Here is a 13742-nt window from a genome sequence, read left to right as displayed (position 1 = left end):
TATGAAGTTGGTGTGAGTCACACCAGTTGACAAACTTGTCCACAGCAACTGGGTGGACGCTTATATTGCTTTCTTTAGTAAGCAAACTGAGAACCGTGTCATCTGAAAATGTTACTATATGTTGGTTTGGCTCAGAGCTGATGCAGTCATTGGTGTACAATGTAAACAGAAGAGGTGAACTGACACACCCTTGGGGGGCGCCAGTGCTGCACACTGCTGGCTCAGACAGGGCGGAGATAAACTTCACCTGCTGTGGCTTGTTTGACAAATAGGAGTGATACCACCTAATTAAAAAGGGATTTATTTTTAACTGAACTATTTTCTTAAGCATGATGTCTGGCTGGATTGAGTTTAAAGGCAGAACTAAAATCAACAAAAAGCAGTCTGGCATATACCAGGTGCCTGCTAGACAGTTGTGTTCAGAGTCCTTATCATGTGACCCACTTTGATTCTGACCTTGAACCTGAAGCCTGTGTTGGAGAGAGATGCAGCAACGCGTGCTTAACCGTTGCACTTTTCATAATTCCTTGGTTAGAGAGTACTTGAACATGCTTGGTGGTTTTTGTCTGTCTGTGTGCATACGTACGGTATGGTGTTCGCTTGATACTGTGTCAGTTTGTGTGTGTGTTTCATGTGCACACAACACTCAGGCCCTCATTATTGTCCAGCTCTTAGTGTTCTTTCCTGTGGAACAACTATCAAAGGCTTTTAGTGCGAAAGCTTTTGTGAATTATTCAGGGCTGATATTATTTGCTGCGGTTAGCAAAAACAAGACGGGCCACTAAACGACATAAATGGATTTCTTCCATGAGATCTCACAGAGAGAGGAGGGGGGGAGAGGTGTTGGTTGTGGTGATAGAGTATGGTCCAAGTGGTGAGGGGAGGGCAGAAATGCACTCTCTTATTCACTAATTGGTTTAGACGTTTCCTAGTAAGACACTCCCAGTTTGGGTAGATCCGCTTCATCACTGTCTGCAGTGTGTGTTTATAAGAGCAGACTGGCATTCCACAACCTCGCTCATGAGCCGACACACAAGAAATCGGGTGAGTTTGAGGACAAATTTGCACTCATGACCACATCAGGAGTGTGTATGGTTTGTGTGTAAGGGGTTGGCAGAGTGATGAGGAGTGTGTGTGGGTGTGTGGATGCATGCTGCCTAGCTTGAAGTCTCCTCTATTTAGGTCTTCTGTCTCTAAGTAGGTAACCAGCTGTTTGGGAGAGCTATTTGGGAAATGAATATAGAACTTTTGGGAGAGATCCATGTCTTGTCGTGATGGCGTCAACGGTTTGACTGATCTTTTCTTTTCAATTTCTTTTTTTAAGGTTTTTAAGGTCTGTATGTTGAAATAGTTTATTTCCACATCTTAGTTTTAAATGGAGGTTTGATGTCAGTGTTATGGTGACTGTGTGTCCTGTTTTTTTTTACAGAGGCAAACAAAGTGCTGTTTTTAAGTGTTGTATTTGTCAAGTTAATACAGTTTAGGGGTTATAGTATGTTTCAAACCAGCAGTAAAATTAATAAATTTCCTTATTCTCAGGTAGTTATCAAGAAGAAACTCTGCATTGACGGTGGCCCAAACTGATCAACATGTAATTCTTGTTCAGGGTACAGATTATAGGATACATTGCATTTTTAATTTAGTAATTATTTAAATTGCCAATATTAAAATCCTAGTCTAAATATCACTTTATGTATTTTCAGATTGATCCGTTATATTAGGCCAGAAAGTCTTTATCATGTGTATTTTGTTAATATGTAATGAATTATTTGGCCATTATCACATAAGCTCAAAATCATGAACATGGATATAGGGTATATGTCCATGTTCCATAATGAGATATAACTAAGAAAGAGATTATCCTGCAATGTAGTTTCAGCATGTGTTTTTAATGTTTGTTTTTTCTCAGACAATTGTTTTTATAAATGACTGAAATCTTCTTGTTTTTTTATGTAAAAATAATTGTTACACTGTTCTCTACATTTTATGTTTTCATCGAAGTCCTATTTATAGTCATAACTAAAATACAATTGTAGTCTCAGTGTCATATAGTTCTTTGCCTTTATCAAAAAAGTGGCTTTGTTGCCAGTGCTCAGGAGTGCAGCATTAAGTTGCATTTTTGTACTGATGGTTCAACTGACACAGTGCTGCCCTCTGTTGATTAAATTCAGCACAACACTCTGTACATCTGAATCTTAAAGGAATCGAATAACTCAAGCAGAAGTATAACAGAAGAATGAAGACTACATGGTTAAAACAAAAAACGATTTGAAATGGGAATCACAATCACTTTAAGCTCCCTGAACCTGAAATAAAGCCCAACTCTACAATAGAGATTGTGCAGTTATTTGGGGATTATTTTAGCACTTTTGCCCATCGGTTTTCTGTTTCTTTTTAGTCCAGATGGGCTTGTTGTGCCTTTTTTGTGAGAGGCATTCAGATTATATTGTTGACTAATCTCAGAAAGTTTGTCTCTTGGCTCTCCCTCTTAGACCAGTCAGAATTAAGAAGTGAGACCAGATCGTCCCCTCTTGCTTGGTGCATGTTTGAATGCCTCCCATTCGCGGGCAGCATGTGTCTTCTTTGGTCCTGCTCCTTAATCACCAGCAAGTCACCTGAATGCTCCCTATCAGTGTAACCCTGCCATTGTGTACCTGTCAGGGGAGGGTGGTGTGGGGCTATGTTGTGCGACTCTGATTACAGGATGCATGGCCGTGTGCTGCCCCAAGCAGGAGAGCTGTTTTTTTATGGGAGCAGGTGCTATTTAAGGAGGTGGCTGTGCTCTGCCGGCTCCTTGCTCCGTCCATGTCCCTACTTTAATCGTTACTGCACGGGTTGCCTCAGCATCACAAGGAATAAGATTTGGAGGAGGGGGTGGGGGCATGTTTGCGGGAGGGTACGCTAGTGGCCCCCGGGGGCCTCCCGGCAGGCGCAAGTCCAGTTACTGTCCTCCTGAAAACCTGCAGATCCCCAAACCGGCAGCGGCAGGCAGCGGTGTTCGAAAGAGCAGCAGCAGTGGCAGCGGCAAGATGCTGTCTATGACATACAGCGAGAGCATCCGGAGCGGGATCAACCGCTACCACTCGGACCAGGGGCTGAATCAGCCACCGGCCAGGCCCCCCGACCCGGCTGAGCTGCAGAGACTCCGGGACCAAAGAGTCGCCGCTCAGATTAAGAACATGGAAGATTTCCTGAAGATGAATGGCCTGGCCCTGGAGGAGTGTGTATCCTATCAGACAGGCATGAAGTACAGGTAAGAGAAGGGCATAGCTTGACAGGGATTCGGATACTCCCGGGACCTGGACAGTGGTGGGTCTGAGAACCAGCAGGTGAGAGCAGCTTTATGGTCAGGGAGGTCAGATACTTGAGCATCTACTGAACAGGTGTTTTTGTTGAGTTCTGTACCTTTGCTGTTGATTTTATTTAGATAAATGCCAACATCAGAAACCGATACGCTGTCAGGAACGTATTCATGTGTCTCGTTGTTAATGTTACTATAGTCTTCCTCTGTCCTCTGGTCAGACTGCTGCACTCATGCAAAGGTACTGGGGCTCAGGTTTTATTTTAATCATCTAGGTCGGTGGCATATTTGCCCAACTACATAGGAAGGACAGACTGCTCCGTAAGGAGTTACCTGGCCCCTTAAAATCTCACTCAGACTTTCTTTTCTTTTTCCCCTTGATCACAAAGATACTCTCCTGTTTACTGTACAGAGAATTCTGCTCCACAAAGAGGTACTGAAACGGAAATAACTTTGTAATTTCAAAGTAAAACTGTTGAAATGTCGAAAATATACATATAGTAATATTAGACTGAATATTGTGTATGATTTTGGCTGTTATGATATTACAATATAGGTTAAAATATTTGCTTGTTCTGAGTGGTAGTGTTTTCTGATCTTAAGTGAATATTGTAACTAGAGGGAGGATTACCATCTCGTGCCTTCTTTGCAAGTGTATTTCCAATTTTTGTAATGTACAATTGTTGACACAAACAAAGGATTAAGTATTCCTTTATGGGTTGAGAAGATTCACCCATTTCTTTAAATATATAAACTATTGATTACATTTACAATCCCATTGCATTGTCTTTTCTTAGACCATTAAAAAAGTTGACGTTTTGGATATTGATATGCGAAATATTGTCACAACACCGATGCCGTATGTCAAAACTTGTGATTTTTTTTTTTTTTCATGTGTCAGTACGCCATGCTTTAGTTCAAAAGTCAAAGGCAAAGACTTGAATTTATATGTATTTATCTCATATCTTCAAAGATTAGTTATAGATGCACTAACATTAAGTATGAAATGCACCATCAAGGCAGATCAAGAGATACAATTTGAAACATTTGCTCATTTTGTCTGCCATTGACACAATGCCAGCAAACCAAACAGCCAATTTTATGGACTGTTGCTGTTCAAAGGATTGAGCTCATGCAGCAGGCTGAGCGGCTATTGTGTTACCTAATAAAAAACCCTGTTACGCTGATGTTGTCATTGTTGTGGACATGGATAGCTTTCATCACACACAGGCATGGCTGCTGTTGTTTTTGACTGAGACCATTGACTAGAACGCAGGTATAGCTGGCTGCTGTTACCACGTCTGGGGTGACAAGTTTTACTGTCCTCTACAGCCAGTGTTGTATGTCACCACTGTGCTGGCATTATTTCTCTCCCGTAGTTACCTCCCTGTTGTAAAGATGCTCAGTCACCGGGCCATGACGGGCTTGGGTGCAGCTTTACGAGCTTGTGTGTAGAACGGGAGTTTAATATTGCAAAGAGCATGTGCGGTTCTTTACTTACAAACCTCAGAGAGCCTCCTACAGTAACCATCAATACTGGTTACATATCGGTAATAGTAATGCTGTTCATCTTTGTTTGCTTATGTTTAATCTAAAGGACATAGTTAAGAATATATGTGTGATTTATGTTATTTATTTGTGGTGTTGTATTTAGCCATAGGTATTGGCATGTACCACAGGAGTGGTTGCTCATAAGGAGGAAGTACCTGCAAGGATCCGCTGTTCTTGTAGCGTGATCACCCGCAATTATGTAATTAGTGCTGTAATTGGGTCAGCAAGTTCCTGTGACCTCTGCCTCAAACTCATCATTATTTCAAGTTTGCGGTTAGGAAGGCAGGCCAGCATTAATACTAAGCTGCATTTAGCCATTCTTAGCACTGCCATCACCTTCTCCAACAAACACAACCAAAAAGGTTATATTGTAGTTTGTCTCTCTTCTTTTTCACTCTCTGGCTTGCTCACTACTCTGCACTCATACTTGGACACGTTTTTTCCTTTGTTTTTTGCAGAACTTCTATAACCAGAGATATTGTTTTTCACCACTAAAAAGGCACAGGGTTCATTTTACCTGCTCTAAATGAGAATAATCAACATTACTTCAATAAGACATAATTGTTAGTCTTATCTAATACTCATACTAGTCATTGTGAATGCGGACTAGTGGAAATATTCCTGATCATATGGTTTTAAGGATGTAAATATTGTGTAATTCAAATTAAGGAAAGTACTCTATTTCCATTATGTTGCCCTTGAAACAAAACCCTACCATTTGGACAACGGAAAACTTTCCCTAGTGTCCATGTCCTCCGACTGAAAGAGCCAGGCAGCGGGTAAAGTAGCCTGCTTGTGTTCAGTGAGGCGAGACAGGAAGCCTTGTGTCTCGTGTTTGCACTATATGGATGTTGACCTGAGGAGTATAGATTTCTGGAGTGACTTAACACTAATGGACATGGAAATGACCTCCACTTAGACGTTCATACATGCCTCGAGCTTGACCATAACTGTAGATGTTCAGTGCGCCTTTCCTGCTCAAAAAATGTTTTTCACCTGTATGTAATGGCATGTATGTACAAGTTGCAATGACTTTTTTGATAACATTGGTTAGACAGCTAGGAAGTGCTTTGTTTTGTTAGTTGTAGTTAAGATGGATTGGTCAAGGTTTGGCCACTAGGGGGCAGAAAAGCATCAAAACAAACTGACACGTGCACATTCACATCTGCAGGTCATTTACATCTGCAGCAAACCCTAAGGGACATAAGCATATATATATAATATGTATTTATTCTATGGCCACCTGATGAATGTAAAACCACTATTTGATTATCTTAAATTCTGAGAATGTGTGTTTAACTGCTAGATTCTAAACTATGTTCACCAGACACTTTTTCTGTCTGCCGTCTAGTGTTGGTCAGGTAGTGCACAGTGGGTTTAAAAGAGCATTCTGTGCTGGAAACATCTGGGGATTATTACAGCAGCTTAGACTCAGCCACATAGTAATACCAAGGGCAAAAAATAGCTCCAGTAGCGCAACAATGATGGGTGTTCATTTTCTGTCATTTTACCACTACGACTTCTATATTGAAGTCATTTGATTTGTTGTTAGTTTAAAAAAGTTTCATTGTGGTTTAATCTACCGATCTTTAGCCTAAAAGGTCCGAGCCCAAGGGGATGTCTTCAAATGTTTTGTTTTGTCCGATTAATAGTGCAAACCCAAAATGTATTCAGTTACAATGAGATAAAAATTAAGAGAAGCAGCAAATTCTCACATTCGAGAAGCTGAAACTAGAGAATGACAGACAGTTTTGCTGGAAAAATAACTGAATGATTATTTATCAAAATATTTGCATATATCATAGATGTCATATCATAGATGTAATGCAGGTTTAAGCAAACATGGACAGAAATTCTAAAATGTTCTATATTGTTCGCTTTAGTTTTTCCTCAACAAAATAAAGAAAAAGTAAATACAGCAATTACATAGTTGAGGTTTGATTATGTCTGTTAAGCAAGCTGAAGAATGTATTTTCAACTTGCAGGATGTACTGTTACTGTATATTACATCCACTGAGTCATCCCTTTGAGGAGTTCTCTATTAATTACACCTGGTCCCCAATAGATGGTGCTGATGTTCCACTTTAACAGCTGATAGACTTTCCGAAGGCCTCCCACTGCACCCAGTGCCATAATATTCACTGAGGACAATGATTGCATCACCCTTTGCACTCTATGCTGCTGAACATCCTGACCAACTACTTTAAATATTTATCAGTTTCTACTGAGCTTAGCCAGGTATTGAAACTAGACCAACATGCTTAAAGCATGTAAAAGCAGCCCTGTCACTTGGTGGCAGCATGGAGCAATGCTTCTTATTTCTTATGAATTGATTGCCTCTAAAGTAGGGTTGCACGATATGAGGAAAATATGCGACATGCGATAAAGTTTTTTTTATGTTGAGATAACGATATTACTTGCAATAAATAAACAGATATTAAAGTGAACTCAGTTCTGCTTTTCTGCTGCTTTCAGTATTCTGCTAAAATACAACAAATGCTTGTTAAATTTAAATCAAATAAAAGGAAATGATTTCCAACATTCTTTTATTAAACCTTGAACTGAATATAAAATGAATGAGTTACATTATAAAATGCAGTTATCTACTGCTATTTTCTTTCAACTAACACAAAAAAATCTCTGAGTATCTGTTGCAATATGTTACAGCCTTTTGCGATATGGGTATTGTGCCAGCAGATATTGCAATGATGCTAAAAAAATGATATACTGTGTAGTTTGAAGCATCACTTAGACATGTCCTAACATTTGTCTCTCTTTCTTACTTTAACACACACTTTACTGATCTCTTTCACTTATTTTTTACTTACTGTGTGTACACACACACACACACACACACACACACACTTAAATGCTTTTATTTGGATCTGAAAGGCATTGCAAGAAAAAAACAAGATCCAAATACTCTGGGAAGAGTCGTTGACAAGGTGACAGGTCTACATGACTCACATACTTTTACATGTCTTTCCATTTATAAACACACACACACACACACACAACCCTTGAGTATATAAATCTGCACCGAGCCACTGTAAACTATATATTTCTCAGCCTCAGCAGCATGTGTGTCAGGCCAGGCGACTGTGACGTTTTTCTTCAGGCGATCCCCTACTCCAGAGCTAAATTTAGCAACAGACTCGTATTCACAGCTGCAGCTGGATACAGCTAACTGGGCTGAAGCTTAACCTGTTAATCCACTATTTTACCTCAAACCCACTGCCTGCTACGTTAATGAGAGCTGCAGAATTGTCTGTGCTTTTTCAATTCAATTCAAAAAGGCTTTATTAGCACGACCATATTTACACACAGTATTGCTAAAGCACATAGTAAACAGGGAAACATACACATCTATGTACATCTTTACAGTAGGATGTAGACAATACAATTTTTTAACATTCGTTCAAAAGCGGCAATTAGGTCAACAAAATGCAACAACATGAAAACAAGAATATTACAAGATTGTGTGTGTGTGTGTGTGTGTGTGTGTGTGTGTGTGTGTGTGTGTGTGTGTGTGTGTGTGTGTGTGTGTGTGTGTGTGTGTGTGTGTGTGTGAGAAGTGTGGCAGGTAAAGACATACTCTGCTGCTAGACTGCAGCTCTCTGTGTGCTGTCCCAACAGGATGGGCATTTTATTTATGTTGGTTATTTGGTCAAATGTAGGGTGTTTGTGTTTGAATTTGGGGAAATATTTAGTTCGGACTGGCTGCAGTTTTGTGCATTCTGTCAGGAAGAGCAGCTTCTGTCTTGGCTTTGTCTTTCTTGCACAGCTGGTAGAAGCGCTCCTCTTTGGGGAGCCATGATTTTTTTGTAGTGGCCTGTCTCGATGGCCAAGTTGTGCTCACTGAGTCTGTACTTGGTCAAGGTTGCTCTTTGCTTCATGTCAGACACTGAGATCAGGTAGTCTGTCACACTGTACTCTCTCTTTAGGGCCAGAAAGCATAGCATTTTGCTTTGTGCTTTTGTTTATGTGTGCCAATTGGTGATGTTTTGTTTCTGTTGTGTTATAATTTGGTTAACCCTTATTGATTAGTTCCCAGACTGAGTGTCAGGACCAGCTGAGTGAGGGGACTCTTTTCTTTGCTCAGCTCTGGGCCTTGCAGGGCTTTCTGCTGATAGGAGTGGGGGTCACTTTTCAAATGTAGCCAATATTTGATGCTGTTTTTTTATTTTATTTTGATGAATAATGGGAATTGGCCCAATTCAGCTCTGCAGGCATTGTCTGCAGTTTTTGTGTGCACCTGCAGGATGCTTTTACAGAACTTTAGATGCATGATTTCAAATGGGTTTTTGTCCAAATGGGCTGAATTCTGGTAGTAAACCATCAGATCTTTAATATCTTTGTCACAGGAGTGGGAGATCAGACCCGGGCGGCAGACGCTGGCTCTGGGGACGTGGAACGTCACCTCTCTGTGGGGGAAGGAGCCGGAACTGGTGCGGGAGGTGGAGCGCTACCGGTTAGATCTGGTGGGGCTTACCTCTACGCACAGTCTCGGTTCTGGAACCATACTCCTGGATAGGGGTTGGACTCTTTTTTCTCCGGAGTTGCCCAGGGTGTGAGGCGCCGGGCGGGTGTGGGGATACTCACAAGCCCCGGCTGAGCGCCGCTGTGTTGGAGTTTACCCGGTGGACGAGAGGGTCGCCTCCCCACGCCTGCGGGTTGTGGGGGGAAAACTCTGACTGTTGTTTGTGCATATGCACCAAACAGGAGTTCGGAGTATTCGGCCTTCTTGAGACCTTGACTGGAGTCCTGCATGGGGCTCCAGTGGGGGACTCCATTGTTATGCTGGGGACTTCAACGCACACGTGGGCAATGATGGAGACACCTGAGAGGCGTGATTGGGAGGAACGGCCTCCTGATCTAAACCAGAGTGGTTGTTTGTTGTTGGACTTCTGTGCTAGTCATGGATTGTCTATAACGAACACCATGTTCGAACATAGGGATGCTCATAAGTGTACCTGGTACCAGAGCACCCTAGGTCAAGGTCAATGATCGATTTCATAATTGTTTCATCTGATCTGAGGCCGTATGTTTTGGACACTCGGGTGAAGAGAGGGGCAGAGCTGTCAACCGATCACCATCTGGTGGTGAGTTGGGTCAGGGGTGGGGAAGACTCTGGACAGACCTGGTAAGCCCAAACGTGAAGTGCGGGTAAATTGGGAACGTCTGGAGGAGGCCCTGTCCGACAGACTTTCAACTCACACCTCCGGGCGGAGCTTTTCGTGCATCCCTGTGGAGGCTGGGGGCATTGAACCCGAGTGGACAATGTTCAAAGTTTCCATTGCTGAAGCTGCGGCGAGGAGCTGTGGTCTTAGGATCTTAGGTGCCTCAAGGGGCGGTAACCCACGAACACCGTGGTGGACACCAGTGGTCAGGGAAGCCGTCCGACTGAAGAAGGAGTCCTTCCGGGATATGTTATCTCGGAGGACTCCGGAGGCAGTTGCAGGGCACCGAAGGGCCGAAGGGCTGCAGCCTCTGCCGTGAAAGAGGCAAAGCAGCGGGTGTGGGAGAAGTTTGAGAAGACATGGAGAAGGACTTTCGGTCGGCACCAAAGTGTTTCTGGAAAACTGTTCGCCACCTCAGGAGGGGGAAGCGGGGAACCATCCAAGCTGTGTACAGTAAGGATGGGACACTGTTGACCTCCACTGAGGAGGTAATAGGGCGGTGGAGGGAGCACTTTGAGGAACTCCTGAATCCGACTAATACGCCCTCTATGTTAGAGGCAGAGCTGGAGGATAACGGGGATTGTCGCCGATTTCCCAGGCGGAAGTCACTGATGTAGTCAAACAACTATACAGTGGCAAAGCCCCGGGATTGATGAGATCCGTCCAGAAATGCTCAAGGCTCTGGGTGTGGAGGGGTTGTCCTGGTTGACACGCCTCTTCAACATTGCGTGGAAGTCTGGGACGGTGCCAAAGGAGTGGCAGACTGGGGTGGTGGTTCCTCTTTTTTAAAAAGGGGGACCAGAGGGTGTGTGCCAATTATAGGGGTATCACACTTCTCAGCCTCCCTGGTAAAGTCTACTCCAAGGTGCTGGAAAGGAGGGTTCGGCCGATAGTCGAACCTCGGGTTGAGGAGGAACAATGCGGATTCCGTCCTGGTCGTGGAACAACGGACCAGCTCTTCACTCGCAAGGATCCTGGAGGGAGCCTGGGAGTATGCCCAACCGGTCTACATGTGTTTTGTGGATTTGGAGAAGGCGTATGACCGGGTCCCCCGGGAGATACTGTGGGAGGTGCTGCGGGAGTATGGGGTGAGGGGTTCTACTCAGGGCCATCCAATCTCTGTATGACCAAAGTGAGAGCTGTGTCCGGGTTCTCGGTAGTAAGTCGGACTCGTTTCAGGTGAGGGTTGGCCTCCGCCAGGGCTGGGCGCTTTGTCACCAATCCTGTTTGTAATATTTATGGACAGGATATCGAGGCGTAGTCGGGGTGGGGAGGGGTTGCAGTTTGGTGGGCTGGGGATCTCATCGCTGCTCTTTGCAGATGATGTGGTCCTGATGGCATCATCGGCCTGCGACCTTCAGCACTCACTGGATCGGTTCGCAACCGAGTGTCAAGCGGTTGGGATGAGGATCAGCACCTCTAAATCGGAGGCCATGGTTCTCAGCAGGAAACCGATGGAATGCCTTCTCCAGGTAGGGAATGAGTCCTTACCCCAAGTGAAGGAGTTCAAGTACCTTGGGGTTTTGTTCGCGAGTGAGGGGACAATGGAGCGGGAGATTGGTCGGAGAATAGGCGCAGCGGGTGCGGTATTGCATTCAATCTATCGCACCGTTGTGACGAAAAGAGAGCTGAGCCAGAAGGCAAAGCTCTCGATCTACCGGTCAGTTTTCGTTCCTACCCTCACCTATGGTCATGAAGGCTGGGTCATGACCGAAAGAACGAGATCCAGGGTACAAGCGGCCGAAATGGGTTTCCTCAGGAGGGTGGCTGGCGTCTCCCTTAGAGATAGGGTGAGAAGCTCAGTCATCCGTGAGGAGCTCGGAGAGAGCCGCTGCTCCTTTGCGTCGAAAAGGAGCCAGTTGAGGTGGTTCGGGCATCTGGTAAGGATGCCCCTGGGCGCCTCCCTAGGGAGGTGTTCCAGGCACGCCCAGCTGGGAGGAGGCCTCGGGAAGACCCAGGACTAGGTGGAGGGATTATATCTCCAACCTGGCCTGGGAACGCCGGGATCCCCAGTCGGAGCTGGTTAATGTTGCTCGGGAAAGGGAAGTTTGGGGTCCCCTGCTGGAGCTGCTCCCCCCGCGACCCGACACCGGATAAGCGGACGAAGATGGATGGATGGATGGAGGAGTGGGAGATGATGTTTAGGTATTTGGAGTGATATAGATTTAGTTTCCAGTGGTGACCCCTCCAGATCTCTGTCTGGCCTAGTCTGGCAGCCTGTCACAATGTTCTAGTCAGAAGTGTTGCGTGGGCATAAGAGGCCATGAAGCCAGGGATTAGTTTTGGCTGTTGTTGTATTTCTATGTAAGTCTCTTATTTATGGCAGCTCAACAAGATGTCCCCATGATCACAGCTTAAGGTTATTACATTGTTTTTAGATTCTTGAATTGGCCATGTGTATAGTTTTACCTTGAATTATGCCACAAGAGGGTTGTAACCTGAAATTGTCATCAATGACCTCATGTTTCAAGTAAATTCTTGAGGAATAGAAGGTCTTTCACAGTCTTTCTTTTCACGGTCTTACACAGGCTCTGTTTATCCCATTCCCCAAATTTAAATAGTAAGAGCACCTTTATACCTGTACTCTCTTTACATCAGACTGCTGAACTGGAAGCACTGTTTTGGGACATGATCATGCTTTACAACTATGTTAACATTGCTCTTCCTCACATGTACTTTTGTGCCTGCCTGTTTTAACAGTGTTTTTTCTTTATGTCTGAAAGAATGTGTTTATGTTTGTATGTTAGTGTGTGTGTGTGTCACTGGAGGCAGCAGGGGGATTGCTCTGTACTTCATGAATACCCACTAGTGACAGGAGGTAGGATGCCCTCTCCACTGTCCTTACACCTTTAGACACTCAGGCTTTAGAATTGTGCTGTTGTCGCTTTGGATCCCGTAAAAGCTTTTACTTCAGCACATATTTCCTAAACTGTTGAGTACCCTCTCTGAATGAAATGTGAAGTTTTGTTTGGTTAAAAGTTCTACTAGGGCCATGTATATTGCTTTCCTTGTCTTTTGAAATTCTCATTAAACATCAGAATGTGTTGCATCAGTGTTGAATTTTTGGGGAATCGTACTATGTTTATTTTCTTTGTCTCCTATGATGTTTCTATAATAAATTACAATAGGTCCTTAAGCAACAGAAAATATGATGATGGATGTAAGTATTAACATGCAGTAAAGTAAATGTGGTTGGGTACTAAGTACTAACTGTTTCTCATTCACAAGGCTATCCCGGTAAAGAAGGAAAGCTCACCCAAGCTTTTAGTACACGTCTGTGGTTTTGTGGTCACTCTTGCAAATTTGATGTAGGGAAATTTTCTATTTCACGCTTGACCCATCTTTCAGAAATGCAGCAGGAAACTCTCTCCTTGCTTTCCCCCACATTGCTCATTGCAGCTTAGTATCAGCTGATGGCATATCACTCTTTGATCTGATCCTTGTGTGGTTTTATTATTAAGAATACACAATATTGACTCTCTGGCTGAATAGTTTCTAGTTTCTAGATTTTTTTTAAGGTGTCAGGTTATAGTATTAGTGTAGACTGAGACTTCAGGCAGGACCACCAGGCAAAAGGTTTGAACTGGTCTGACCTCTCAGCATGTCTAGGTCAGAGATTTGCTAACAGAAGTCTGACCACATTATAGAGCTACATTGTTTCTATATCTGTACATGTTGAGGCCATCCGGGGTTATAAAATCAGTAGCTGA

At 43.6% G+C, this 13742-nt stretch overlaps 1 protein-coding gene across 4 annotated transcripts in view; it reads left to right on the top strand.

Annotated features, from left to right (window-relative positions):
• Positions 1-13742, top strand: part of kcnab2a (potassium voltage-gated channel subfamily A regulatory beta subunit 2a) — a 104495-nt gene that overhangs the window by 52659 nt on the left and 38094 nt on the right. The window contains exon 1 of one of the 4 annotated variants that reach the window (XM_028575655.1): positions 993-1044. The exons of the other annotated variants lie outside the window; for them this stretch is intronic. The gene's annotated coding sequence lies outside the window, so the exon portion shown is untranslated. Of the gene's footprint in view, positions 1-992; positions 1045-13742 lie in introns of those variants that run through there. 4 annotated transcript variants of the gene reach the window in all.

The sequence above is a fragment of the Perca flavescens genome, chromosome 4 (genome assembly GCF_004354835.1).
Source record: "Perca flavescens isolate YP-PL-M2 chromosome 4, PFLA_1.0, whole genome shotgun sequence".
NCBI classification, from domain to species: Eukaryota; Metazoa; Chordata; class Actinopteri; order Perciformes; family Percidae; genus Perca; species Perca flavescens.
Note: the sequence above shows the minus strand (reverse complement) of the source record. Positions and strands in the feature narration are given on the sequence as shown.